The sequence below is a fragment of the Megalops cyprinoides genome, chromosome 14, assembly GCF_013368585.1.
Source record: "Megalops cyprinoides isolate fMegCyp1 chromosome 14, fMegCyp1.pri, whole genome shotgun sequence".
Taxonomy (NCBI): Eukaryota; Metazoa; Chordata; class Actinopteri; order Elopiformes; family Megalopidae; genus Megalops; species Megalops cyprinoides.
Genome location: NC_050596.1, coordinates 2,791,975 through 2,817,722, shown reverse-complemented (window position 1 = coordinate 2,817,722; position 25,748 = coordinate 2,791,975).

Genomic DNA, 25,748 nt, shown 5'->3' with positions numbered 1-25,748 from the left:
GGACCCCCCATCTGAAGTCCCTGGACAAGCTAGGAGGAGAAAACTGCCAGCAAAGTTCAAGTTTGATCTGACATCAGCTACTGCTGATCATGCTTTCCCAACTTTGCAAGAGTACTACCGAGCTAAAGTGTACTATGTTTTTTTGGACACAATGACACAAGAGCTTCAGAGATGCTTTAAAGGATAGGATAATTCCATGTGGAAAATTGTGAATGCCTTCCATTGCCTGACAGTCCCAGATATCTGGAAAACAGCAAGAATTCCAACAGAGGAACTCCAGGCTACAAAGAAGCTGCAAATTCTATAACATCGAAAATGAGGGCCAATTGCAGACAGAACTTAAGGTCTTTCATACCTCATACTCATGCCCTGCACCAGTCAGTGTGACATCTATACTTTCAGTGGTCAAGAAAACAATGCACATTTGGTTTTCCCTTACATGTTTGAGCTGCATAAGGTATATGGCACGCTTCTAGTGTCCACAGTGTCCAACTGTGGAACGTTCCTTCTCAAAATTAAAGCTGGTGAAAACCAAACTTCACAGCCTTTGTAAAGAGGAGAGGTTGTCAGAACTTCTTTTATTAGCAATTGAGAAAGATGTTCTGATCAACCACAATGATGTCATAGACATTTTCCGGGACATGGCCAACAGGAAGATTCTGCTGTGAATGCAACCAGGAGGAGAGGATCTACAGATCAGTATGTGTGTGTGTGCTCTGTTATGCATCAATTGAATATCATATGATAACACACAGTAACATTGCATGTGTGGCTGTTTTGAGTGGGCACCAAAGATTCTATTTCATATTATTCCACAGTACTGTACCCTTAGTAGTCATTATAACATGCTCTCTCTCCCTGTGTGTCTATATAGGAAGGCAGGCATGGGGACAGGACTGACTGCAGGGGACCGTGCACCCAGAGCTGGCCCACAGCAGAGACAGCTGAGACACCAGCAATGAGACATAAGAGCTTTAGATACAAAACCAGTAAGTGTGAGACAAGAATGTTAGATAAGAATACTAGCAAGCTGTAGATAAGAAACCAGTGTTGTTATTAGTATTTTATTTATTTTGTTGTTTTGTGTCTCTTTCAATAATAAATGACAGGTAAAATATATTGTTGTTTTGTATTTGCTTCATTATATATTGCATATACATTACAGATTCATAACTGAACAGCCTTACACATTCCCAGCCTTACCTAACTTATCTGGGACTGCTCTGTGCACATCAGTGCTCTCTGGAATGCATGCAAAACTCTTCTAAGGTGTAATCATGAAGTATGATGAGGTTTGTTATAAGATTCCATTTTACATTCTCCTTGAATATTGGTTGCTATAGTTCAGCAGGTTACTCTGTAGTTGGTGTTCCAACATCTTGATCCATGTGCCCCTTTTTAAATTTGAGCACCTGCCCCTCTAAATGTCTCTGCACGGCCCTGTCTAACTTTGTATAGCTGTTATATAACTGTTATCTAACGTTCCCTAAATCTACTAATTTAGTGGGGGATCATCCACAACTGAAATGTTCCCAAACAGGAGACCTGAAGGATACGGGAGGGTCCTCAAGCTCTGGCTTTGCGGTCGCCATACTTACGAGGCTGCATCACTGAAAATGTGCTAATTCAGTTGCTAAGTTACAGCTGCATTATGGAATCAGCGAGGAAACTGAGTGTTTATTTTTAGTTTCGCACTCAGGAATGTAGAAGAGAGGGCACACTGTACCTTGTCAAGTATCACTTTATTCGCTAATGTTTCCGTCGACTGACCATCAAAGCATAAAGAGTTATGTGCATAACGTGCGTGCTTAAAGCTAGCCTGTATTCACTTCGATCACAACGCACACCGAACCGAACGTCCTGTACCGAACGGTACGGTACAAATACGTGCACTATTACACCTTAAGCACTGTTGCCAACTTAGCGACTTTTCAGACCCCTTTAGTGACTTAAAAAAAAAAAACACCTAGCGACAAATCTGTCAACTTTTTGGACAAAGCTTAGCTACTTTCCATAGAGGAGAGTTGCCAGTACTGTCCCGCGAGCGGGAGAAGCACACCTCTCTGTGCGGTGACGCTGTTCAGTGAGTGGCAGACAGGCGGAGCAGCACATTTAGTCCGCATGGCAGCTGACATAGACGTGAATGAGCTGCACATGTGCAAACAGTATTGCCAAGGACCAATCACTAATCTGTATTGTTTGCTCCTCCTTTGTTTTAATTTAGACAATGTAATTTGATCGTTTTGACCGTTATCACTATCTTATCACTCACTATCACGCAGAGGAAAAAATAAGATAGATATTCCGTCGCTTCTAACTTTCTCTGATCATTTTACATGTAAATATAGCTGAAATGAAAATTAGGAGCGTAGCATAGCTTCTTGTGTGGATACGTGGGTTTTAACCGAATGTAAAGCGAAAGCAAAGCGAACCGAACGCAAAGCAGCTAGCTAGCTAGCTATACAAGTTTATCTTACCTCAAATTCTTTGACATACGCAGACATTACTGTATATGGGGCTGACTGATTGACATTGCTTAAAAAACTGGTTGTCATTTACTTATACAAAAGCGAATAAGTTAGCTAGCTACCTTACATTACGCTGTCAGCTTCACATAAATGACACAGGTCTGTAGGAATAGGATATCACTACAAGGAACCGAGCCAACAAAGTCAACAAAGATGATCTGTGTGGTTGTTGATGTTTACCTAATTTGCATATCCAGTCCTATAAATGTCAATTTCGCGGTCATTATTATTGTACCGTGTTATCGGCGATCACAGAGCGAGAGAATGGCGAGTGTTGTACGTACATTTTTAGTTGGGACAGTAACAGCGAGGAGTTTTTTGGTTTTGAAGACGAGGAGCTGGAGGGGGTGATGGAGAGTTTTGGGAGTGAGGAGGTGGCTGAAGAGGAGGGAGAGAGGGTGCTCCATGGCAGCGGCGAGTGGCGTCAAGTTGACGCTAGCTTGTCCGGGAGACGACTAGGCACCTCAAGGAAGAAGAGGACGGGGGTTTTCAAACCTTCCCAGGCCTGGTCCACAGTGAGCATGGAGTAGCAGTGACCTGGTGGATTATTTTCTGTCCATGTTTTCACCTGACATGATTGATCTGATGGTGACCAAAACTAACAGGTATGTTGAGGCTGTGCGAGCTCTCAAGATAGCACCAAGCACTCGCCTGAGGGAATGGAAGCCCACAGATGCGGCAGGGATGCAAGTTTTTCTTGCTATATAGATTATTTTAGGACTTCTGAAACAGCTGAAAATCGCCGATTACTGGAGTTCAGACAGTCAGTCACTGATGTGGACACTGAATTTTTCCTGTGTCATGTCCCGAAATCGATTCCAAATCATCAGCTGCTGTTTACATTTTAATGACAACTGTACTGGATTATTTAGGAATGAGCAATGGAGCTAGTTCAGGCAGGGCGGAATCGCTGCAGGTGTGTCCAGCAAGAACACAGACAACAATATCCAGAACTGCTTTTAATCAGGTGGGGTGTGTGTGGTTCTGCAAATACAAACATAAATCTCTTATTGCAGTTACATATATAAATGATTCATATTATACATTAAAGTACAAAAGTATATAAGTAAAGTAGTTCCATTTGCATATTTAACAGATAACTGTACAATAGAAAATAATACTACTTATTTAACGAGTAACCACATCATTAACTTGGCATGTACAAGCGAAATTTGGGTTATTCTACATCAACTGGAGCTACATATTATAGCCAGAGATAGTAGAGACAGTTAAATACAATTCACTAGTAATTGGCTACATCGAACATACATGATCAACTACGAATGAATACTCAACATTCTTAACAGGTGTTCTGTGAGCCGGGCAGTGCAACAGCCCACTAAGTTATATTAAACTGAGTGATAAGTTTTACAGTCGGAACGAAAGATTTACATATACTAGGCAGCTAAGGCTCAGCACGAACTATTCAGACATATTAATACTACATTCCTTCACATAACAGGGAAACATTGTCCATAACTGGTCCCAAACATAAACGCTGCAGTACTTACATTTAGGATGCACTCACACAAACCGTAGCAGGAAAAGAAATACGACCGTACGAAAAGAAACTAGCATTCCCGCTATACGCGATGTTTACTGCTAAATTGACGCAGTCTCTCCGGCGCTCCCTCATTCGGGATTAGGCACGTTCACGCGACAGCTGCATAGGTTGCAAGGACCGCCCACCGGCAGAACGACCGAAACGCAACTACATTCCACTTGGGCTTCGCAACAACAACGCTTTGAGGGTTGAGAAAGAACATCCAAACTACAATCCGCTTTTCAAACTTCGACCCCTTCTGGACAAAGTGCTGAGAAACTTCAAACGTGAGTACTACCCATGGAAAAATCTAACGATAGATGATCTATGGTTTCCTATCGCGGAAGAATTTTTTTTAAGCAGTACATTCCGACGAAGCGCCATCGTTCTGGAATGAAAAACTTTGCCCTCACTGATGTGAAAACTAACTACACGTACCTGTGGGATGTCTACACTGGAGGAGCCTAGGACTGGAAAACGGGATGAGACGCTTAGGCTACATGACACTACAGTTATATCAAAAAGAGTAAGGTGTAAGAGGCCCACTGGTTTTAGGACTGTGAGAAAACCACCTTGTGTGGAAGATTACATTTACATGGGTGGTGTGGACAGAGCATACCAGCTCTGCACCTACTACGAATATGGATACCGCAGTGTGAAGTGGTACCACCGGTTCTACCACCATGTGAAATAAATGGCCTTAGTGAATGCTTTTATTGTGTACCAGGAGTGTGGCAATCCATTGGATGCTGGGGATTTCAGGAAGAAAGTGGTGGAGAGACTTTTGCAGAGAGGGAGGTCCAGGGATGTGCAGGTGCCATCACTTGACATGGCAGTAGTACCTGAACATCTGGTGGGGCAACACTTCTTGGGGCAGAACTCGGCATCTAAGCCAGACTGCAAAATCTGCTCTTCTAGGAAGAGGACCAGTGAAGGGAAGAATGGAAGGAAATGGACGTCTTTCTTCTGCAAGACCTGCCCAGACAAACCTGCCCTGTGCCCCACCACATGCTTTGAGCTGTACCACACCAAGATGGTCTACAAACAGTGATTGGTGAGTTTTTCAATTTTTCCATTTATTTTGGATTGAAAGTTTATAATGTTTTCTGTATTGGATGGTGATATATTGAATAGTGAGGTAATCTCTGCAGTAAGAATGACGTTTTCTTTGTCCATCCTCCCTCTTTAGATTGCTGTCCCTGGCCTCTCCAACCGTCTGCTGGCCTATTCAGTCATCTGCGAGAGAAAGCATGAAGTCTGCAGGCATATTCCTGCGCGTCATACAGGCACATGCGTGCGCGTACACACACACACACACACACAGGCTCTCTACTTCGGCGCACTCTTTTGTGTTTTTACTCGTTGCTTGTCTTGTTTTGCCACGGAAACTTAACCTACAGTCGCCAGGAATTGATAGGCAATGGACTTCAGCTTAACACTGAAGTCACAAGTGCCTTCACACGGACTTATAACATCCCACTGGAGTTAGCGAGACCGCCGGGAGCTCCGTGGATCGTTGCCGGGCCCAGCAGGCGACGGAGGCGGTGCAGAGAGAGGAAGCAGAAGCGGGGATGCAGAGCTGGACTGCTAGCTTGACTAAGGAAGCAACCGCACAAACCTCCGCTACCATCTATTTTCCTCACAAACGCCAGATCCCTCTCAAACAAAATGGATGAGTTACAGTCACAGATAGCATACAACGGCCTCATCCGTGAGTGTTGTCTGTTGATTGTGACAGAATCCTGGCTGCACTCGCAAATCCCCGACGCTACGGTGGAGCTAGCAGGACGGACCATCCATCGCCACGACCGGAACAAAGCCTCCGGTAAGAGCAAAGGGGGGGGACTCTGTGTTTACGTACTTGAGGGCTGGTGTTCTAACAGCAAAATAATAGACAGCCACTGCTCACCGGACCTTGAGGCTATGTCTGTCCAGTGCAGACCGTTCTATCTGCCGCGGGAGCTAACTGTAGTCATCATTACCGCTGTCTATATCCCGCCGGATGCTAACGTTAGCACGGCGCTCGGACACCTTCAACACATCGTCAACAAACAACAGAGGACTCATCCCGACGGCGTCCACATAATCGCCGGGGATTTCAACCAAGCATGCTTAAAGGCTGTGCTCCCCAAACTCCACCAGCATGTCAAGTGTTCTACTAGGGGAGAAAATACACTTGATCGTGTCTACACCAACATTAAGCATGCTTACAGAGCGATGCCCCTCCCCCACCTAGGACAATCCGACCATCTCTCTCTGCTCCTCATTCCGGCCTACACCCCCCACTGAAAACAAACAAAACCGAGCACACAAACCATCAGAACCTGGCCTGAAAATGCTCTCCCTCAGCTACAGGACTGCTTTGCTTGTACAGAATGGAGCATCTTTGAACAGCAGGACCTAGAGGCATACACAGAGACTGTGCTTTTCTACATTAAGAGCTGCGTAGAAAATGTCACAGTGGACAAACGCATCCGGGTTTTTCCAAACAGGAAACCCTGGATGACGAATGAAGTCCAGACTCTGATCAGAGCTCGTAACTCTGACTTCAGGACGGGAGACAGCTCACTGTACAGCATTACCAGAGCCAACCTGAGAAGAGGCATCCAACATGCCAAGGTCTACAGGAGGAAGATGGAGGGCTACCTCACGGACAACAACCCTCGGCAGATGTGGAGGGGCATCCAGGCCATAACCAACTACAAAGGCCAGAGCCCAACGACCACCGGCAGCAGCAGCACGCTGGCAGAGGAGCTGAACAGCTTCTTTGCCCGCTTTGAGACCACCACACACCTGCACTCACTGCCTCCCCACAACTCCAGCACCCCCCCTCTCTCTCTCCAGGAGCATGAGGTGAGAAGGACACTGAGAGCAGTGAACCCCAGGAAAGCTGCTGGACCTGACGGCATCCCGGGGACTGTGGTCAAGGCATGCGCAGGCCAGCTGGCAGGGATCCTCACCAAGCTGTTCAACCTCTCCCTGATGCATGCCACCGTCCCTTCATGTCTGAAGGCCGCCACCATCATCCCCATTCCCAAAAGACCTGCTATAGACAGTCTCAGTGACTACAGACCCATAGCCCTCATGTCTGTAGTCATGAAGTGTTTTGAGCGGCTAGTCTCTCAGCACATCAGAGACTGCCTCCCTCCCTCCTTTGACCCCCACCAGTTCGCTTATAGAGCGAACCGATCTACAGAGGACGCCATCGCCATAACACTTCACAGAGCACTGAGTCATCTGGAGAACCGGAAGAGCTATGTGAGGATGCTCTTTGTGGATTACAGCTCAGCGTTTAACACAATCATCCCGGACATATTAGTTACAAAACTGTTCAAACTGCGGATCCCCCTCCCCACCTGCACCTGGATCAAACATTTTCTCACAAACCGCCCACAATCTGTCAGACTTGGCCCCCACCTCTCCTCCACGCTCACACTCAGCACTGGTTCTCCTCAGGGCTGCGTGCTGAGCCCCCTACTGTACGCCCTGTACACTCACGACTGCGCTCCATCCCACCCTACCAACGCCATCGTTAAGTTTGCGGATGACACCACCGTGGTTGGGCTCATCTCCGATGGGGATGAGACGGCATACAGGGCTGAGATAGAGAAACTGTCCGTGTGGTGCTCAGAAAATAACCTGTCACTGAACGTCCTTAAAACAAAAGAACTCATCATGGACTTCAGGAAACACAGACAAGTCCACGCCCCTCTCCTCATAAATGAAGAACGGGTGGAAACTGTCACCACTTTCAGGTCTCTGGGCACCCACATCTCTGCAGATCTCTCCTGGACACCCAACACCAAGGCCTTAGTGAAGAAGGCTCAGCAGCGGCTGCACTTCCTGCGTGTCCTCAGGAAGAACAACCTGGACAAGAAGCTGCTGCTGGCCTTCTACCACTCTTCTGTGGAGAGCATATTAACATACTCTCTGGGGGTGTGGTACGCAGGCTCCACAGCTGAGGACAGGAAGGCTGTGCAGAAGGTTATTAACACCGCCCAAAAAATTATCGGCTGCCCTCTGCCCACCCTGGACGACATAATCCAGATCCCCGCTGCCTCAGTAAAATTAAGGCCATCACAGGAGACCCCTCACATCCCGCCTATCACCTGTTTGACCTGTTGCCCTCCGGACGGCGCTTCAGGTCAATCAAGTCCCACACCACCAGACCAAAAAATAGCTTCTTCCCCTGGGCCATACAGACTGCAAACAAACACTGACCCCCCCCCCCCCCCCCCCCAACCCTCTACCTCAATACAACTGTGCAATTCCACTGTGCACTTTAAGTAGTTTTTTAAAAAAAGGCCATATCAACGCACAAGTTTTTCTTTATATTTCTTTTCATTTACAATGTGTCTTTTTTAAATTTGTAAATTTGTATTTTACTGTATTTATTGTATTTTACTGTATATTTTGTATATTTTTTTCTCCTATGTCGCGTGCCTTATTTGTACTGTGTGTACATAAATGTTCCTCAGTGCGCTGCTGTTGTAGACCACCCACAATTTCATTGCACCCCCACCGTGCAATGACAATAAAGCCTATTCTATTCTTCTATTCTATTCTATTCTATTCTACTCTTCCTCAATCTCTCTCTCACTCTCTTTCTCTGTCTCTCTCTCTCTCTCTCTCTCACACACACACACACGCACAAAATAGGTTGACTGTTGATGTTGTTGATGACGTTTATAATAGCTAATTTTTTCAATCAAATGTGTTTTTTTCAATCAATATTGTTACAATAGTTGTTCATTTTTACAGATCTATACAAATGGTCGTTCATTTTTACAAATCTATACAAGTGATGAGATGTTGTTTGTTGTTCATTTTTACAAATCTATACAAATGGCCAGAAGCTGTATCTATTGTTTGTTTTTACAAATCTACACAAATGATCATAGGTCATATTCATTTTTTATTTCTACAATCTATGAACCACTCCGAATTTCTCGTTTTTCCCAGTCCACTTACTCTGTGAGTATTAATTCCAGTTGTTCATTTTTCACAAATCTATACAAACAATTATACAAACTGTAGATGTTTACATAAGTTATTTATGCACTACTGTATGTTGCACTTACTATTTGAATATATAACTACTGAATTTGCATTTATATGTACTTTTGTTTACTTGGTTACTTTGTGGTGTATTTATGTTATTATGTGGTGTATTTATGTTATTATGTTTTTATTATGTTATTATGTTTTTACATTCATACCATTGTCACTTTTAACTGACAATTATCTGAATGTTCACTCCATGCTAACTTACTAGCACTTGAATAGTACTTATATTTTCTATCTGATAAGTTAATCATTGTGCCAGTGCTTTTTAGGCCATCTGTAATGAAAGAATAATACTTTCAAGCACAAATAAATATTTGTAATGATTTGACTTATGTGTAGTTCCCTTCTTCATCTTGTTAGTCATTGTTGGAAATACTTTTTATAAATTAGATATTCTTTTTTGGCTATTTTACATCACGTCATACTGGAATAATGTGGTTAGAATTGGAGGTACATGTCTCTTCATACATGTGGTTTTGCATATTGAAGTTGTTAGACTTTGTAGAAAGATAAATACATTGTTTTATTAGAAGTTGTCTTATTTCAAAGGTTCATTTTCTCACTTACAATGTTTGTGGCCAAATTGGCTTGGCACTGTAGGGGGTCAGTGTTCCAGAACAGTCTGGCAGTTGTGTTAATGGGCTGCGTTTCAGTCACTGTTTCATACTCGTCCCGTTGTCTGACAACAGAAACAGAAAAACAGAATAACATGAAAAACGGCTGTATTAAAATATGGTATATGTGAGCACAGAGAGTAGGAGAGAAGCAACCAGATGTAAAGGGCTGACACCATCTGACACTAGGCAGAATGCAAATAAGATGTGATGACATCAGAAATATGATAATTAGCACATGATGTCATCTAGCGACATTTAGCAACTTTTCGAGCAGGCTTTAGCTACTTTCTATTGAAAGTAGTTGGCAACACTGACCCCGAGTTTCAACCCCATTCTATAGGACTCAGCCTGCCCTTGGAACAAGTGCTTTTGGAAAGTGATTCTGATTGCTTTTTGCAAGACAGCTGCTAACTTTCTTAGCCTCAGTAAATTTAAAGGGGAAATGGCCCCATCTTCAACTGATTTCCTGTGAACTTGCAGTGGGTCGGTGAGCAGTAATTGATCTATTCCAAGCAATGCAACCATGTTAGGACTTTCACCACCATGTGCCATAAATCTGATTCAGGTTGCTTAAGTGGTCCTACCTGGCCTGCGTGCTCCATTGTTTATCAGTAAATTTCAACCTTCAAATTGTTCTGCGGTGTAGACTCATTCATGTGTGAAATAAAGATTACCCGGATTAAGCACAGTGCAATTAAAGTATGGTGGAGAGAAAGTGCCTTGATAATTAATCATTAGCAAGAAGAGGAATCCTTTGGGATTTTTTTTAGATGTCAGAGGACAAGAGGACACTTAAGTTGCATTTCATGTCCTGAACAGCTATTTACATACCATTTGAAGTAAAATTTAACCCTTTGAAAGTCAAAGACTCTCAGAATTCTACTGAGATGAAAGTCGCTCAAAAGTCTGAATGAAAAAAATAAGGCTTCAGGAACTCCACAATAGAGGAATGCTAGTCATTCAGCACCTCCAGAGCTTGGCTTATTGATGAATCGAAGACTCCAGTTACGTCAGCTGACAGTACATTGAACCATTTTCCTTGTTCTGTTATGGACACCTTTTTTAGCGTGTGTACAGTATAATGTATGGGGCTATAAGACAATGTCGAGAGACATACAAGTGCCAACATGCATATGATGCTGTGTATGGGTGCCTGTGTTTCAGTGTGAATGCTTGGGTGTTGTTTGTATTTGTATGTGTGAGGATTGTAAGCTTAAAGGTATCTGTAGGAAAGGGGGTTTTTAGGCTCTGACCTAAAGATGTTTCAAAACTGACTTTAGCTAAGGCATCACATTGAGTCTCTCATTTGAGCATGAGAATAATTGGCCATCTATGAAACTTGCCTGATCTAAAGCATCAGTGCTTTACACTTGTGCAAATTTCAAGGTGTGCATGTCTTTCCTGGTGCGTTTAAATGTATTGCTTTTGTGAATATGCAGTTGTTTCAGCATTGTTCAATACTGTGGATCTATGGAAATGCACAGTCATTCATGGGACTTAATATAAGGGACACTGACCGTACGTTAACACCGGGAGCGGCGAGAGCATCAAAGCGACCGGAAGTCATTCATTTTCTATGTGAGCCAGCATCTCTCAGCAGCAGCATGACCGTTGGTGGTGCGTCTTGGGCGGTGTAGGCGTTAGAATAAAGTTGAAGTTCGGGCAACTTTATGGTAATGAGCTGTTAGTAAATGTCCCAAATACCAAAACGTGTTTTGATCCGATAAAGAAGCAGATCCGATGTTCGTAGCAAAGTCAGGAAGGTTTATTTGCACACCTGGCTGTGGGAACATCAGCATGGAGCAGAGGTTCGACAGGTAAAGCATTTAGTTCATTTTTATACAGTTAATAGCAGGCACATTTACATATGAGTTATGATGACCAGCGGGGTGCTGTTTCTGATTGGTTTTGTGGAGCTGTGCATAGCTAAACAGCTCCCTCTCTAATTGGGTATTTCCTGAGCCCTGTAACCTAATTGGCTCCGTAGGGTTCACAAGAGGCGCCGTTTGGCTCCGGTCAGATGTAGCGGCATCTCTTTGTATTCGAATAACATTGCTTGTCTCCAGCCTTTGTATTCGAATACACATCGCGTGTCTCCAGATCAAACGCCATGCCGTTCCACAAAACTGTCTCCTAACAGAGCTATGATGTGGTTCGGCAGCAACCGATCGGAATTGGTTGAACTCCGCTCTAGAGAATTCTACAGAACACAACCGTGTAAACTTTTGTTCCCACCAAACATTAGTTCCCAAGCACAATGGAGGAGAGGTGGATAATTGCCATGGTGGGTTTCCCCATTATTTACTTTAATGTAGGCTACACACAAATTAATGTTAATGTTAATTAAAGACCAAGGCTAGTAAATGTGTCCTATAAACTGCATGTTGAAATTTGACTTCGCACTTGGCATCAACACAAAAGTCACACCATACAAATCGCTTTTAATTCGTTTATTTCGTTACCAAACATGTAATTATAATTGTTCATTTCTTTCCATCATCGATCAATTTCTCGTCTTCACATTTAAAAGATTTAATGAGGTTAACTTATACCTTACTTGTGGTCAGTCGGCACAAAGATACTGGTCGACATGTTTGTTTGCTTTACGACCCCTTTAAATAACATTTGCAAGACCAAGGATTCCAAACGAACTTGTAGCCATCTACGTCAGAGCGTCCACTTCTTCGACAGCTTTGTTGGCAGGGCAGCCAGAGTGAATTTTGACACTCTCAAAGCCTTAATTTACACACAGTGTTTGTAGCTTTTGTAGCCTTTATCTCTCAGTGAGTCAAAGCTTGATCGCCCAGATCTGTAGTCAATCAGTGCTTTGTAGTTGTTGTGGATTGGAGTAAAGGAATTCCCAGACTCCCCATAAATGCTCCATCATTATTAAAAAAAGTCAACACACTCCCTAACTCATTAATTATCTAAAAGTATGGAGAATGACACACATGAATACAACAAACATTCAAAAGATTGCAAGGTGTAGACCAGCATGACTAAACAGCTACATGAATAAATCCCTTAAATACCCAAGGATGGTTAAAAGGTGCTTAGTCACAGTTATATCTTATTTGTGTTACTCTTTGATTTTTTTTTCAGTATTTCTTGACACACTAATGATTCATCCTCCCGGGCAGCATTACCTGATTGCAATAATTTTAGAATAGCTGAAACTGACAGCCCATCCTTCAATCTGTTTATTTTAATAATGCAAACATGATTTCATTTCTTCTGACTCCATGTGCAATATATCATCTGTGTCATCTCATAAAACCTTCTACCTCATTTCCCAGCAGGTCCCTGGAGGAAATCGTGGTACTGTCCTGCATTAGTCCATTCCCATTGTTTCTACAGGCTGAAGTATGTTAGTTGTGCTCTCACTGGAGTATAAAGGACACCTTGGGTGGGCACCTGGCAGAGCTCTTTTTGCCAGCCCCTGTGGGCATGTTGCCAGGATCGGCATTTCTTCCGCTCTCCCAAGCAGGAGACTGAACTGCCTCATGGCTGCCAATCATTTGATCTTCAGTTCCTGAAACTAAGGGGGCAGTTTCACCCGTAAACTAGGTACAGGCTAATTTGCTGTCACAGTGGGGTGTTGGTCAGGACACAGGAGTCAGGTTCTGCGTTCAGAAGTTTATTGAGGATTTTCATGGAGTGGGTGTGGAATGTGTGTGTGTGTGTGTGTGTGTGTGTGTGTGTTGTTTGTGTGTGGTTTCCTGCAAGGGAAGGAGCAGCAATACAGAATTAGGCCAGTACAGTCACGAATGTGAACAATTCCCACAGCATTGGGACCAACACCACAAGTACATGAATACTTGCAGGGTAGGATCCAGCAGTCATGGTCCATGTTGGAGCCAATGACATAGGAAAGGATAGGTTCGGGGTTCTGCAAGAAAAATTTATTGAGCTAGCGGGGAAGATTAGGAGCAGAACCTCCACAGTAGTCTTCTCTGGAATTCTACCAGTACCACGTGCAAGCAAAGGGAAGCAAGCCTTTATATGGAGGTTTAACACGTGGCTACAGACCTGGTGTAGGAAAGAGGGGTACAGGTTTATGGGGTACTGGGACTCCAGGGGTGACCTGTACAAGCGGGACGGGTTACACCTGAACCGGAGGGGTACAGCTGCACTGGGCCAGCGTATGCTGAGGGTAGCAAAGGGTTATTTAGACTAGGGTCTGGGGGGGCAGGGAGATTATACAGTGAGATGGGTAGGAATAGACAGACTGCTGGAATAGAACACACCATGGCTAAATATTTTATTAGTAGTGAGGAAACAATGCTTGTAAATCTGTCAGAGCAGCACTGTAATAAAGGTGGTTTTGAGCAGCTGGGGCCAGGGAGAAGGACAGGAAATGTACACGTGGTACCCTGAAATTCCTCTGTTTAAATGCTAGAAGCATAAAAAATTTAATTTTGGATCTAGAAACCATTTTGAGTAATAGTAGTTATGATGTTGTTGGGATTACAGAGATGTGGCTTGGTGCAGGGGATGGGGATGAGTACAATGTAGAGGGATACAAGCTGCTAAGAAAAGATAGAATCAATAGAAGAGGAGGAGGCGAGCTCTCTATGTAAAGGAAAATCTTAATATTGAGGAAATTCCAGGAATGGAGCCCCTTGGTGTTAGTGAAGACATATGGATTAAAATATTGGGGGACTGTTTTTTGATACAGTCTGTTACTCAACCCACGACAGAGAACACAATTCTAGATCTGGTTCTGTGCAATAATCCTGATAGAATTGGCAGTACTGAGGTAGGGGAACCACTGGGAACAAGTGACCATAGTTCAATTACATTTGACGTTTTTTGGCAAGTTAAGTCTGCATTCTCCAATGCTAGAGTATTCAACTTTAGACAAGCTGACTTTATTAAGATGCGCGATTATCCAAGGAATATAAACTGGGTACCTCTTCTAGATGGTAGAACTGTGAAAGAAATGTGGTGCATATTTAAAACGATTATTCTGGATGTACAGCGTAAATTCATTTGGCAAGTGAGAAAAGGGAAGCTGAAAAAGAAGCATCCACAGTGGATGAATAAGTTGTTACGGGACAGTTTGAAACAAAAAAGGAACTTATTTAGAAAATACAAGTTGGAGAGCTCAGAGAGTAATAAGATTGAATACAATAATATGCAAGCTCAAGTTAAGAAAAAAATAAGGGAAGCTAAAAGGCGTTTTGAAAGACAGATTGCACTAGATGCAAAGAGCAACTCTAAACACTTTTTTTTCAATATTACGGTCGAAAAAGGATAGTTAAGGATGAAATAAGAGGTATAAAAAATAAGGATGGAGTTATAGTTTATGATAACAAAGCTATTGCTGATACACTAAACAGTTACTTTGTGGAGAGTTTCACTAGTGAAGTGTTTTCGCATATGCCTTCAGGTGCAGTCAGTTCTCAGAGACTTATGGAGGAAATTGATTTAAATGATGCAGAAGTACTAGATAAACTTCAAAAACTTAAAACAAATAAGGGAGCAGGCCCTGATGGAATATATCCAAGAGTTCTCAGAGAACTAGCAGAGGTGGTTTACAAGCCTCTGACAGTTATTTTTAAGCAATCCCTTAAAACTGAAGAAATGCCAGATGATTGGAAATATGGCAGTGTAGTACCTACCTACAAGAAAGGAGACCGGACTGATCCAGAAGATTATAGGCCTGTCATCTTAACTTGTATCACATGTAAATTACTGGAATCCATCATTAGGGATAATTTGGAATTATTCCTGGAACAAAATGGTGTCTTAAATGATAGCCAGCATGGTTTTCACAGAGGGAGGTCGTGCTTAACAAACCTCCTGGACTTCTTTGAGGAAGCTACAGCATGTCTGGACTCAAACCAAGCTTATGATATTATCTATTTGGACTTTCAAAAGACATTTGACAAAGTCATGCACAAGAGGCTCATATTGAAAATGAAATCTGCAGGAATTACAGGAGATATCACTGAGTGGGTTCAAAGTTGGTTGTCTAATAGAAAGCAGAATGTAACTGTGGGAGGAATTGTATCAGAGCAGGGTCCTGTATGAAATGGAGTCCCGCAAGGATCGGTGTTGGGGCCTTTGCTATTTCTTATATATATAAATGATCTTGATGCAGAGGTTAGTAGTAAAATAGTAAAATTTGCAGATGATACAAAACTAGGGTGTCTAGCCAACAGTTTAGAATCAACTAAGGTAATACAGGAAGACCTAAACAGCTTCCAAAAGTGGGCAGATACCTGGCAGATGACATTCAATTTAGATAAATGTAAAATCTGGCATGTGGGAAATAAGGACCTTAGACAAGACTACTTCATGGGTGGGAAAAAACTAGAATGTGCTCAATTTGAAAAAGACTTGGGAGTAATAGTTGACTCAAGCATAACAGGATCTAGGCAGTGTGCTGTAGCAGTAAAAAAGGCCAACAGGATGCTGGGATATATAGCCAAAAGTATTGAGTATAAATCTAAAGAGGTTATATTGAAATTATACAATGCCTTACTCAGACCTCACTTGGAATACTGTGTGCAGTTCTGTGCACTGCACTATAAAAAAGATATTGAAGTTTTTGAAAAGTTCAAATAAGGGCAACTAAATTAGTTCCTGGTATGAAATACAAAAGCTACGAGGAAAGACTCAAGTTATTTAACCTATTTAGACTAAGCGAGAGGAGGCTTAGGGATGATTTAATTGAGGTATTTAAATTTATAAAAGGAATCAATAAGGTTAACTATAATCGATTCTTTAGGGTGAGTTCAGTCTGTAAAACAAGAGGACATCAATGGAAACTAGTTAAGAGTAAGTTCCGCACTGATATAAGGAAATATTATTTTACACAAAGAGTTATCAATACATGGAATAGGTTGCCAGGTCATGTAGTTGAGGCAGAGACCCTTGCTGTGTTCAAGTCTAGACTTGATGCAGTTTTGGATACTCTTTAATTAAGAAATGGCAAGCTTAGTTGGGCCGAATGGCCTGTTCTCGTCATCATATGTTCTTATGTTCTTATGAACACAAACGTGACCTAACCAAACCTACAGAATTGGTGCAGCCATGCGTTCAAGAATTTCCTATACATGCAACTGATACACTACTTGTGGTTAACAGTGGCATAGGCAGAAAACCTTTTACGGGTGGGCCCAAATAAAAATGAGTGGGCCAGATTTTAAAAGGCTTGAAAGGGCTAATTCGGTTCTGCGCAGTGTGTGCATGTACACAGTCCATTCCTCTCCCCCTCACGCAGCACAATTTGGTTATTGACAGAAAGGCAGAAGGCATAAAGAGACAGAAGGAGAGGAAAAAGAGAGATATTCATAATTTGATCCATTAAAACGAAACCGGAGATGTGCTTTTACACGCATTATTGTTCCCCAGACATTATTAATAACAGGTGTATGCCTATATAGACAATAATCAAATGCTAAACCACTGCTTTGTTTCTATATCACAGTGATCTACACAATCAGTAGCCTACTGCGAATGACCACATTCCACAGTATGGCAAGAGTAATAAACATAGCTAGTCTAACAAATCCAATGATGGATAACAATCATAATGCACAGACACCAAACCAGCCACAATAATAGCCTAGCTAAAATTGAACAATTCCCTAATCAGCATAACCAACACTGCAGGTGTCAGAACTCAACTCTCTCAATGTACCGGACAAATAGTACTGCAAAACAGAGGCTACAATCATAGCTATACCATGGCAAGAATGAAAAAGTAAACATTTTATGTAGTTGATTATTCAGGCTTAGCCTACCTTTGCTGGCTTGTGAGTGGGGCAGGTATGAAATTGGCCAACACCAGGCGCAATTGTCTGGCCTTGGAGTTGAAGTGGCTGATAATTTCATCATACTCCGAACTATCCATTAGTTACCATTCAAAAAACAAGAGAGCTAGCTAGCTAAGTTGTTTAGACGAGCTGTCATTGTTCAGGATCTGTGTTTTTCGATTTGTTGTGGAGAAAAGTCTTTCAACACTTTAGGACGTGGTAGGGAGAGTTATGATAGCCCTTGACAGACATTCTATGTTGGAAATATCTAAAGGGAAAGTATTTTGATTGCTGAAGGGTAGCTCCTGTGTTCAGCATCCATTTTGCGTCTTATCTTTTGAATGAAAACGGTGAATTCTGCATCCCTGATTGAAATTCCATACAGCTCGCAAGAGGCTCTCAACAGTTCTTTAAGGTCTAAGTGTCGGATCTGAGCAAAAAGGACGTAAGCTTGCATGATCCCATTGGTCCTCTTGAAATCTGCAGCTTAACTCGGCTATCTGACTTTCGAAACTACTGTTCGACATTTCCTTAATATAAATGTTGCTCTTAATGCTGGATGTTTTCCCAATGTGGTTGTAACTACAGAATCACACAATTGGGTAGTTGTTATTCCCTTAATGCAGTGACATCCCAACTCCTCTGTTTATTGAAAAAAAGGGCTAGCTAGCTTCCCACAACAATCAGCTAGCCAGCTGCTATCTTAAGCCCCTTTCACACATGCACTGGACGCCGGAACGTATCTGGCCCTTAGCCGGAGGAGCTGTATGTGAGAACGCAAATGTCCGAATCAGTCGGACTGGACATGTGATGGACTTCGTTCTGCCAGCTCCTTAGTAAAAAGTCCACCTCATGTCGGAGTGAGCCCATGTGTGTATACAGCAGGCAATGTTCCAGAGAATCCACCGTAAGCTAGTGGGCGTGTTGATGAAGTTTCTGTCATGCGACTGGCGCAAAACTGGAAGAATACAAACATCTGCCTCGTAGTCTTTTCTTCGTGCCTGTATATTGCTTTCCACTGTTTCATTGACATTGCGGATACGTCCAAATACATGCTATTCTGAGTCCAATGATCGTTAAAGAGATAATTAGCTATAGTTATACTGTCAAAACTTGTTTCTTACGATGATCAATAACGTTGGTTAGTAGTTTATTATCTGGTTAGTAGCTAGCTAAGCTGTAGCTAAGTAACAGTGATAGGTATAGTGAGACAGGTGAACTGGTGACCTAACGGTACATAGTGAACAACAAAAACTTACATTCCTGTTATAATAAATGTATAATTAATAATAAATTATGTGTACCGGTAGCACCATTTGGACGGCTATGTGTGATTTTTTTATAGGCTACCCAATAGTACAATAGCTATGTTCGCCTTCTCCTTCTCCGTGCCACATTATGTGCCCGTACCACCGAAAGGTAAGATATTGAAAAGAAAACACTTCAACTCATGAATGCTTTTCATGAACTCGTCAACACTTTTGACTCGTGAGAATGCAAGTGGCGTCTAACTGGAAAATACCACAAGGAAATCTGGATGTTTCTAGGCGGTTTCGAATACAGCCACTGTGATTTCTGCAGCGTACTTTTTGCGCCATGTCCTGCCTCCTGCACGCTCTACCCAGGCGCTGCCCCTCACCTAAACCAAACCGGAGTATTTCCTGTAGGTGAGAACGTGTCTGTCACGGACAATCTCCTGTTGTGTGCTACATGTGTGAAAGGGCAATTCCGGCCAAGTTCCTGACCTGATTCTCCAGACCTTGTCCGGTGTTCATATGTGAAGACGGCTTAAGGCGACCGAAACCTAATGCAGGAGAGGAGGTTCTGACAGACACATATTGAATTATAGCTTTATTATTCATTAATATTATGCTACAGGACTGACCCTCATGAGGACAAAACACACACAAAGAATTTTTAATAGTATTATTTTCTATAATTTTTTTCCCTGTGGATTTGAATGGGTGGGCCAGCTGTCAATTTGGGTGTCCTTGGCCCACCCAGGCCCAGCTGTAGCTACCCCAGTGGTGGTTAATCAGTGCAGCGCTTCTCTCACAGCCGCGGTACACACAATCCGGCTGTACAATAATAGCGGCTAGGTTGCCTACTGCTTAGGAAGCCACCCCTTACACTACTGCGCATGCGCAACAAGGCTAACAATAGGACGCGGTTCTGTCTGCGACCGCAGGAGGTCTTAGGTGTGTACCATTCTGATTACACTGTACCGCATTCATGTAGAAGAAACGATGACGCTAGCTGGATTTATGGAGGGAATGATTGTTTCGTCTGCTATTTGCTCCGTAACAGTGTAGTTTCCTCTAAAAACAATGCGTGATGCTAAGGCGTTGCCCTCCACAAACAAACACTTTGTATTGGTACAAATAAAAGACTAACACAATCTTAATTAATGTGCACACATAATATGTATTGGATAAGAATGCATATCACGCTTTTCTCTCTACAGACAATTGTAATACAACCAGTTGAACCCAGGCATAGTACTTACGTAGGCACAGACACACACAATAACAACACAATACCCGGTCCCCAAGGACTTGGTCTCCCCAGCTGTTCACCCCACAGGTATTGGTGCAGTACTGAGGTGGGGGAGGTCACCACTACTTTAATATTGTCTTGTATCCTTGGCCCTATTGAGATTCTTATTGGTGGCCAAAGGATACGGACAGGTCAGAGGGCAAATGGTGACCTGGGGGCCGTCCTTGTGGGTGCGCCTGTGCCTCGGGTTACCTGTGGGGGTCCTGCTGATAAGGGGAGCAGCAGGACCGGTTTGGGCAGGTTTCAACTGGGTTGTAGACAAAGTGCCTGTGAGAGGTGGGGGTGGTGTGTACAAACAAGGACTAATGCTGCATTCCATTTGCCTCAGAAGTCAGACATCGGACCTGGGAATGACATCACAACTGAGTTGATCGCGTTCCAGTACAAGTTGGAAAACCAAAATGGACGCCTCCAGGAAAACTTTTGTTGTGCTTGCTCTTTTGGAATATAGACAACTACAGAACAAATATGAGGTCCACCTCGGCTTGCAGTATGAATGTTAAAATTAACCATTTGTTTAGAAGAGACATTATGAAGTTGTATTTGTTTGATAGTTAGTTAGCAAAGTGCATGAAAGCCAAATTAGTTAGCTAGCTACTTGTACATTCAGCTGAAAAGTACAAATACCAACTTACAAACACAAATCGAGCTAGCTAGCTACAATACAAATAAAACAATAAACGTAACAAGCTAGCTACTATCACATTTCGCTGACAAATACAAATATCCCCTTGCAAACAAACACATAGCTAGCTACAATAAAAAAACAATGAACGTAGAAAGCTAGGTAGCTTACTAGCTAGCTAATTTGGCTTTCACACACTTTGCTCAACTATCATTTTACTAATAGCTAGTTAGCTATCAAACTAATACAGCCTCATCACATCTCTTCTAACCAAATAGTTAATTTTACCACAGACACTACAAGCAACCTGTTGTGACAACTACTGTTAAGCTAGCTAGCTACCCCTGACCCGCCATTGTTGGCCACAATACCAGTTGATAACAATGCATTACATGGTATTTTGCACATACAGTCACCATAGCAACATGTTCATAGATAGACGTTGGAGAGTACTGTATGTACAACTGATTTAATAAGACACAAATAAGACAGAAGTGCTAATAAACAGTATAATACTACATCTTTCACTATTGTTGATGCCTGGAGCAGCCATCTTGGATTATGAAGTCGGGGTTGGTGAGGTTCCTCCAACTTTCCGAGTCGGAAATCCAACTTCAGGGGGCGTTCCAGTTGAAATTTCCTTCTGGGAACTTGGAAATTCCAACTTCCCAGTTGAAATGGATGGCAGCATAAGACAAAGACCCGTGGCCCTTTTCTACAGTTCCTGAGCACTGAGTAACTAACAGGGGTTATGGGAGTCTGCAATCTTGTTTTCATGTAGGGTTAGGAATATTGCTGAAGGATTATATTAACTTAAACTTGACTTCTGTATAATTTTGTTTAGGCTATTCAGGTTGACAGTAGCTTACCTCTCACTTTTTTCTTTTTTGGATGAGAGGTATTTGGTATGATGTAGAGAGGTTGTGGGAAATAAATACATCTCTATTAGATACACTATATGAACAAAAGTATTCGGACACCTGACTATTACATCAACAGGGACTCTAATGACATTGTATTCAAATACACATACTTTAATATGGAGTTTTTGCAGCTATAACAGCTTCCACTCTTCTTGGAAGGCTTTCCACAAGATTTTGGAGTGTTTGTGCCCATTCATTCTGTAGAGCATTTATGAGGCCAGGCACTGATGTTGGACGAGAAGGCCTGCCTCGCAATCTCCGTTCCAGTTCATCCCAAAGGTGCTCAATAGGGTTGAGGTCAGGGCTCTGTGCGGGCCAGTCAAGTTCTTCCACACCGAACTCATCAAACCATGTCTTTATAGTCCTTGCTTTGTGCACTGGGGCACAGTCATGTTGGAATAGAAAAGGGCCTTCCTCAAACTGTTGCCACAAAGTTGGAAGCATAGCATTGTCCAAAATGTCTTGGTATGCTGAAGCATTAAGATTGCCCTTCACTGGAGATGAGGGGCCTAGCCCAAACCCTGAAAAACAGGTGTGGCCAAATACTTTTGTCCATATAGTGTAACTTCAGTCACAGTAACCACAGAAACATGGACAGAATGGCCCCTATTATCTGAAATGGAGATGTTGTTTTGTAGCATTATCTTTATCCTATCTGTACACCTTTGTAGTGTGCGGCCAGTGCGCTCTCACCTGCACATTATCTCAGTCTTGGATCACCAGGGGCTTTGTGTCACACTGAGGCATAACCTGTGCCTATCAGGGCTTTTGTTTGTGGGGTACAGCTGAGAACCGGTCAGACATGGAGGGATTTCTGCCTCTTTAAAATCACTGCTTTGGGAATAGTGGCTTCCTGAAGGCTGGCATTGGATGTATTAAACTAACATGACTGAGTAAGCTTATTGACTTTTAACACAATAGATGCACTGCCAGAGGACCATAGGGGGAGAAAAAGAGGCAAGGATCGATGCTGTTCTTTGGCAAACCAATTAAAGTAACAGAAAAACAAAAAAATAAATAAAACTGAAATGGACCCATCAGGCTCAGACAAACATAACCCAGGTAACTTTAACAAGTGCTGATGTTTACACCAGGACATAATGAGGTTGTGAATTAAGATAATGACCAAAATTATCTGGGTGAGGTGAGACAACAGCACTACAGCCTGCTTGGACAGCTCCAGGCATAAGTGCATGACATTGTGGGACACTAGCTGATTCTTCCTTTCAAGAGTGTATCTAGGGGCAGAGGGGATGGTGTTGTGCTACAGCTGCACATTGATGTTGAGGGTTGATGCTAGCTTTTGGAAAGCTGAACAGGTTTAGTGCAACACTACTGTTTAATTAGAGCTTTCCTAATTGGGTTTGTATTGTTACACACTCAAGGAAGCTGCGTCAGTCTGTTGTGAAGCTGTACTCCTCATGAAGCTACAAGAAAGTGTTCAAGAAGAGCTACCTCCTATGTCTTAGCTAGCTAGCAATAGAGGTAACAGCATCTACCTTACGATATCTACTGGAGTCTTAAGACAGGGTATAACGGTCTGAGACAGTGCTGGTTCTATGCCAGCTCAGTATGTTTTGCTGCATCCATCTGGACCAATTAAGGTGTTCATCACCCCCTCCAATTCATGAACCCTGCATTCATCCACTTCCTCGCTCCAGACGCTCTCGCTCGCTACCTGCTGCTCCTCACCTTTTTCGTGCTCTGCACTTCCTGTTGCTCGTTCCCCGAACGCCAGACGCAAGATGCCGATCGGTTAGGACCCAGCCAGGACCCAAACCCGGAGTACTCGCCGATTTCGACACCCTCGCAAAAACTACAGATGTAAGTAGCCACTAGTTACGTACAATGGCTTCTCGCAGCTCTGTTTCTCCAATCCTTAGCTCTCCTCCCTCTCGCTGTCTCCCCTGCTCTGTGTGCAACATGTTTAGTTATTCCTTCTCCGCCATTACTACCAACTTCACCTGTGTTAAATGCGGGCTTAACGCTAGGTTGAAGGAGAAGGTAGCAGAATTAGAAGTACGCATCCGCACCTTATACGAGATTAAAGCAAGTGAAAAGTTTATAGAATCCTTTTCAGTACCGGATGCGTCAATTAGCCTTTCCCCTAGTTTAACCCCGGCAGAGCCTTTGCAGCAAGGCGAGTGGGTTACGGTTCGGGAAAATAGACGCAAGCGCAAGCCCCTGGTGCACCACTAACCCTCGGTTCACGTTTCCAACAGGTTCTCCCCCCTCAGTAACACACCTGCTGAGAAACCTGTTAAAAGAGCCCTGATTATTGGCGATTCTATTCTTAGAAACGTGAACGTAGAGACACCAACGACCATAGTCAATTGCATTCCTGGAGCCAGAGCTTCCGACATTGAAGCCAATTTGAAAGTGCTGGCTAAAGCTAAAGGTAAAAGTAAAGCGAAATACTCAAAAATTGTTATTCACGTTGGTGCTAACGATGTTCGCATGAGACAATCAGAAGTAACAAAGTTAACTATTAAATCGGTGTGCAGGATCGCTAAACAAATATCGGATTCAGTAATTTTCTCTGGCCCCATCCCCATGCGGCGTGGTGACAAGATCTATTGCAGATTAACATCACTTAATCGTTGGTTGTCTGAGTGGTGCCCCTCTAACAACGTGGGTTTTATAGATAATTGGCACAAGTTTTGGGGGAGGCCTGGTCTTTTAAAACGAGATGGCATCCACCCCTCGAGGGAGGGTGCAGCTATCATCTCTAGAAACATGGATCATAGTCTGAATTCCTCTAAACCTTGACTTATCAGGGCCAAGGCCAGGCAGCAGACTTTCTGTCCTACACAGATGTCTGCTTTTTCCCTGGAACCACCACTTAAAAATCCCATAGAGATAGTGTCTGTTCCACGACCCTCCGTCCCAAACTTCTTAAAAACATCCAGTAGGGGCATTTGTGCTGATAATTTGATAAAAATTAAGTCTGACAAACCTGAAAGTACTACCTGTAGACAAATGATCCTTAAGATTGGGTTAATAAATATCAGATCGCTACAACCTAAAGCTTTATTAATAAACAAATTGATTACTGATGACCAGTTTGATATCTTATGCCTGACTGAAACATGGCTTAAACCTAATGACTTTGTTGCTCTCAACGAATCAACTCCTCCCAGTTACTGTAATCACCAGGTCCCTCGACCTACTGGTAGAGGTGGCGGCGTTGCTGCTGTACACAGCTCCAAACTCTTTGCCACCCTTAATCCTGGCTATAACTTCCAATCATTTGAACTATTAGTACTTAGCTTTGCACATCCTGACAAGACTGCATTTCAGCTATTTACCCTTGTAATAGTTTACAGGCCACCTGCCCCTTACAGTGTTTTCTTATCGGAATTTGCCAATTTTCTATCTGACCTGGTTGTCAATACAGAAAAAGCTGTAATAGTAGGTGACTTTAATGTCCATATGGATAATGAACATGACCCGTTCAGAACAGCATTTTTGTCCATCATCGAATCCATTGGACTCTATCAAGCTGTGGACAAACCCACACATTACCGCAACCATACTCTTGATTTGGTCCTCACATATGGAGCAGACATTAACCAGGTGAAAATTATGCCACACAATCCTGTGTTATCCGACCACTATCTCATCTCTTTCAATTTACTACTAACGTGCTTCACATACTCGGAGCCTAGATTTTCTTCCAGGCGCATGTTTTGCTCTCTTACAGCAAATGCCTTTATCGACGAGCTCCCTACATCATACTACCTGCACAACGAAATCTCCTCTAGTTTATGTTCAAACCCTAGCTCAACTGAAATTAATCTACTCGTGGACAGTATCGACTCTACTTTGCGTAAAACTCTGGATGCCGTTGCGCCCCTCAAAAGGAAGAAAATCACAGACAAGAAGCTAGCACCTTGGTATAACGACCATACTCGTGCTCTCAAACAAGCTACGCGAAAACTCGAAAGAAAATGGCGCTCCACCAAATTACAGGTTTTTCTCCTGGCGTGGAAGGAAAGTCTCCTAACTTACAAGCATGCCCTCACAGCTACCAGATCCAAATATTTCTCTACCCTTATTGAGAGAAACAAGGACAATCCTAGTTACCTGTTTAGCACTATCGCCAGATTAACCAAGAGTCCTG